This window comes from Ornithorhynchus anatinus, chromosome 4 (genome assembly GCF_004115215.2).
Source record: "Ornithorhynchus anatinus isolate Pmale09 chromosome 4, mOrnAna1.pri.v4, whole genome shotgun sequence".
In the NCBI taxonomy this organism is placed as follows: domain Eukaryota; kingdom Metazoa; phylum Chordata; class Mammalia; order Monotremata; family Ornithorhynchidae; genus Ornithorhynchus; species Ornithorhynchus anatinus.
This window is the reverse complement of record NC_041731.1, coordinates 126,563,150-126,568,579: the sequence shown is the minus strand read 5'-3', so window position 1 is coordinate 126,568,579 and position 5,430 is coordinate 126,563,150. Positions and strand designations below refer to the sequence as shown.

Here is a 5,430-nt window from a genome sequence, read left to right as displayed (position 1 = left end):
TATTTCTTTATCTCAGAGAAGCAGCATGGCATAGTGGATAGAGCACAGGCCTGGGAGTCTCAAGGTCATTGGTTCTAATCCTGGCTCTGCCACTTGTCTGCTGTGTGACCATGGGCAAGTCAATTCACTTCTCTGTGCCTCAGTTACCTCATCTGTAAAGTGGAAATCGAGCCTGTGAGCCCCACGTGGGACAAGGACTGTGTTCAACTCAATTTGATTATATCCACCCCAGGGCTTAGTACAGTACCTGGCACAGAGTAAGCACTTAAAAAATACCAGCATTATTATTATTATTATGTACTTTTGTTCACCTTTCCTTATCACCACCCCCTTCGATCTCCCCCCATTCCTAGACCGTGGGGGATGATGTCTATGACTCAATCATATTCTTCTCTCCCAGCTCAGAGCTCAGTGCAATTAATGCATTATTGAACAGTGCTATTACTATGAACTACAGTCACCCTCTCAGTATGGCACCTGGAGAGTTTCCAGTCCTCTACCAGCCTCGGCTATGGGAGGGAGAGTCAAGCAGAGGCCTACCCATTCCATTCCTAGCTTGGCCAGTGGCTGATGAGTGGCGGGTAATCTGCTACAAGTCAAAACTTTCTTATTCTGGGCAGCAGTGGGACAGAAGAGAGTCGAGGGCAGAGACTCAAGTTTACCTCACGGTAGGAGGCAATGGTCAAGAACTTCCGGATTTTTACCAAGAACACTGCATCATATTTATTGAATACTTACTGTGTGTAAAGAACGGTACTAAGCTCTTGGGAGAGTATATTGTAACAGGTGGAAGACACGTTCCCTGCCCACAACGAGTTTACAGTCTAGAGGGAGAGACAGACTTTTCCATCACTGTAGACGGCACCACTGTCCTTCCCGTCTCACAAGCCTGTAACCGAGGCGTTATCCTTGACTTCTCTCTCTCATTCAACTCACATATTCGATCTGTCACCAAATCCTGTCAGTCCCACCTTCAAAAAATGGCTAAAATCCACCTTTTCCTCTCCATCCACTCTGCTACAATTTTAATACAGTCTCTCATCCTATCCTGCCTAGATTACTGCATCGGGTTTCTGACTCTCAACCTCCTGTCTCTCTTGACTCCAGTCCATGCTTCTCTCCGCTGCCCAGATAATTTTTCTATAAAAATATTCTGGACACATCACTCCGCTTCCCAAAAAACTCCAGTAGTTGCCCATCCACCTCTGTATCAAACAAAACCTTCTCTCCATTGGCTTTGAAGCACTCCATCCCCTTACCCCCTCCTACCTCACCCCACTTCTCCCTTTCTACAACCCAGCTAACACACTTTGCTCTTCTAGTGCTAACCTTCTCACTGGGCCTCTATCTCCCCTGTCTCACCGTCGATCCCTAGTCCACCTCTTGCCTTTGGGCCTGCAACGCTCTCCCCTCTCATATCTGACAACCACTTTCCCTGCTTAACAGCTTTACTGATGGCTCATCTCTTCCAAGAGGCCTTCCCAGACTAAGCCCCACTTTTCCTCAGCTCCCCCTCCCTTCTGCTTTGCTCTGACTTGCTCCCTTTGCTCTTCCTCTCTTCCAGCCCCAAAGCGCTTATGTACATATCTGTTATTTTTTTATTTGTATTGATGTCCATCTACCCCACTCTAGACTGTGAGGTCGTTGTGGGCAGGGAATGTCACTGTGGACTGCTGTATTGTACTTTCCCAAGCACTTCATGCAGTATTCTGCACCCAGAAAGCACTTCGGGCCCTTGGTACTGTGTATAAATGAACAATGTGCATTTGAGTAGGCCTCCCAGTCAGCTTTGGCTTTTTAAACAGATTTTTAACCAACAAAAAGGTTTTGTTTGACAAGGAGAGTTCAATAGAATTAAAGCTGTAACCTCAGTGTTGATGTAAAAAGTATCTGATGCAATCTTCCTCTGAATGTCATGCTATTTCTTGTTCCATTAGAGGAAGGTCCTAAAAGGTCGTTAGTTGGGAGTATGGAGCGTGACAGTAAACCCGCCAGAGCAACTATTACCCAGAAAGCCTACCTGGGGGACAACCAGCCTTTTACCTCTAGACTCTAAGCTCGTTGTGAGCAGAGAATGGGCCTACCAACTCTGTTGTATTTTACTCTCCCAAGCACATAATAAAGTGTTCCATACACAGTAAGTGCTCAATAAATACCATTGGTGGACTGATTGATTACCTGCCAGGCACAGCAACCGAGAAGCAGCATGGCTTAATGGATAGAGCACGGGCCTAGAAGTCAGAAGGAACTGGGTTCTAATCCTGGTTCTGCCATTTGTCTGCTGTGTGACTTTGGGTAAGTAAGTCACTTTACTTCTCAGGCCCTCAGTTCCCTCATCTGCAAAATGGGGATTAAGACTCTGAGCCCTATATGGGCTAGGGACTATATTCAACCCAATTTCCTTCTATCCACCCCAGAATGTAGGAGTAGAGTGCCTAGCACATCATAAGTGCTTAATAAATGCCACGATTATTATTATCCAGAGCTTAGAACTGTACTTGGTATGTAGTAAATTCTTAGATGCTATTATTGTTATTATTATTATCATCTACCCTAGTGCTTAGTACAGTGCCTGACACATAATAATAATAATGTTGGTATTTGTTAAGCGCTTACTATGTGCAGAGCACTGTTCTAAGCACTGGGGTAGCACAGTCTTCATCCCCATTTTACAGATGAGGGAACTGAGGCACAGAGAAGTTAAGTGACTTGCCCAAAGTCACACAGCTGACAAGTGACAGACCTGGGATTCGAACTCATGACTTCTGACTCCAAAGCCCATGCTCTTTCCACTGAGCCACATAGTAAGCAGCTAACAAACACCACAAAAAAAAGAGTGCTTCTGTCAGTGTGGAAGTGGCCAGAAATCTGCTTCCAAGAGTTGATGAGGAAGTGTTGCTTGGTGCCCGAATTGGAGGCAATTTCATACTTCACTGACTCATTGGTTGCTATGGACAACATGAGCATATGGACAACACCAAACCTGACACTGGGATGAACGTTCTGCATTCAAGAAACTGCTTTCTCAAATTTGGGGGCACTTCTGAAGGCCTTTCCATGGGTTCTTGGAGATTGCCACATCAATCAATGGTACTTACTGAGTGCTTACTGTGTACAGAGCATTGTACTAACTGCTTAGGAGAGTACAATATGTCAGAGTCGGGAGACACATTCCCTTCCCGCAATGAGTTTACAGGCTAGAGGGATGGCATTCGTTAAACACTTATTATGTAGTAAGCGCTGGGGTATATACAAGACATTCAGGTTGGACCCCGTCCCTGTTCCACACGGGGGCTCACAGTCTAAGTAAAGGGAGTAGGACTTAACTCCCTTTTTACAGATGAGGAAATTGAGGCACGGAGGAGTTAAGTGGATGGCCCAAGATCCCACAGCAGACAAGTGGTGGAGCCGGAATTAGAACCCCGGTGCCTAATCCCAGGCCTGTGAATTTCTGAACTGTCTAAATGTTTTGTCAGGCAATCAATCCATCAATAGTATCTGTTGAACATTTACTGAGAAGCATGAGAAGCATGAGAAGCGGCATGGCTTAGTGGAAAGAGTACGGGCTTGGGAGTCAGCGGTCGTGGGTTCTAATCCCGGCTCCACCACTTATTAGATGTGTGATCTTGGGCAAGTCACTTCACTTCTCTGTGCCTCAGTTACCTCATCTGTAAAATGGGGATTAAGACTGTGAGCCCCCCCGTGGGACCACCTCATTATATTGTATCTACTCCAGGGCTTGAAACAGTGCTTGGAACATAGTAAGTGCTTAACAAATACCATTATTATTATTTACTGTGTGTAGAGCACTGTATTAAGGGTTTGGGAGAGTAGAATGAACTAGAGATGATAGGCAATATCAGCCACCCTCAAAGAGCTTACAGTCTACAGAAAAACCTGCCAAAATCTTAGACAAAGAAACTTTCCCTGATTCATTTTCAAGAGCACCTATGGGGTCAAAACAATAGCCACCCTTACTATTCATGTCTTACATCACCCTCAGCACTTATGAACACATGCATAGTCTATTAGTTATTATGGCATCTCATCCTGACATACCTGTTTTTCTATCACAGGGCAAGGAGCATGACCTAATGGATAGAGCACACACGCCTGGGAGTCAGAAGGACCTGGGTTATAATAACAATAATTGTGGTATCTGTTAAATGCTTACTATGTGCCAGGCACTGTAATAATAATAATGATGATGATGGTATTTGATAAATGCTTACTATGTGCCAAGCACTGCGTTGGGTGCAAGTAAATCGGGCTGGACACAGTCCCTGTCCCATGTGGAACTCACAATCTCGTTCCCCATTTTACAGATGAGGTAACTGAAGCCCCGTGAATTGACTTGCCCAAGCCCACACAACAAGCAGTTGGCGGAGCCGGGATTAGAACCCGTGACCTTCTGACTCCCAGGCCTGTGTTCTATCCACTACACCACGTTGCTTTCTGGCTCTACCACTTGTCTGCTGCATGACCTCAGGCGAGTCACTTGAGTTCTCTGGGCCACAGTTCCCTCACCAGTAAAATGGGGATTAAGACTGTGTGCCCCCCATGGGACAGGGACTGTGCCCAACCTGATTAGCTTGTATCTAACCCAGAACTTGCTACATAGCAAGAGCTTAACAAATACCATCATGATCACCATTATTTTGCTTCTGATATACTCTCCCAAACATCTAATGCAGTGTTCTGCTCCCACTAAGTGCTCAATAAATACCCCTGAGAGTGGTGGTCTCCTCACCTCTCCATCTCCCCAATTCCCTCCATCTGCTCTACCCCCCTCCCCACCCCACAGTACTTGTTTAAATATGTGCATATTTATTGTTCTATTTATTTTATCAACGATATGTATATATCCATAATTTTATTTATTCATATTGATGCTACTGATGCCTGTCTACTTGTTTTGCTTTGTTTTGTTGTCTGTTTCCCCCCTTCTAGACTGTAAGTCCATTGTTGGGTAGAGATTGTCTCTTTCCAAATTGTACTTTCCAAGCACTTAGTATAGTGCTCTGCACACAGTAAGTGCTCAATAAACACGATTGAATGAATGAATGAATGAATGGTGGTGATGATGATGGTGAGGTAAATTAAGAGGCCAAATTTGACCTTTCTTGAAAACTCAGCTAGAATGGAAGACCCTTGAAGGCAGAGATCTCCTTGACCAATCCTATTGTACTCTCCCAAGCTCTTAGTACAGTGCTCTGCACACAGTATGAACTCAGTAAATACCGTCGATTGATTCACTGATTATCTGCACCCAACCTACTGCAAAACCACCCATTCTACTTGTAGTCTACTTGAAGTCCTACAAGAAGCAGCATGGCTTAGTGGATAGAGTGCGGGCCTAGGAGTCAGGTCTTGGATTCTAATCCTTGCTCCGTCACTTGTCTGCTGTGTGGCTTTGGGCAAGTCATTTCA

The 5,430-nt window shown here is 45.0% G+C and overlaps 1 non-coding gene across 1 annotated transcript; it reads left to right on the top strand.

Annotated features, from left to right (window-relative positions):
* Positions 1-459: 459 nt before the first annotated feature.
* LOC114811886 lies at positions 460-597 on the top strand. The gene has a single exon (XR_003759582.1). It is a non-coding gene; the product is annotated as a small nucleolar RNA SNORA7 (small nucleolar RNA).
* Positions 598-5,430: the final 4,833 nt, after the last annotated feature.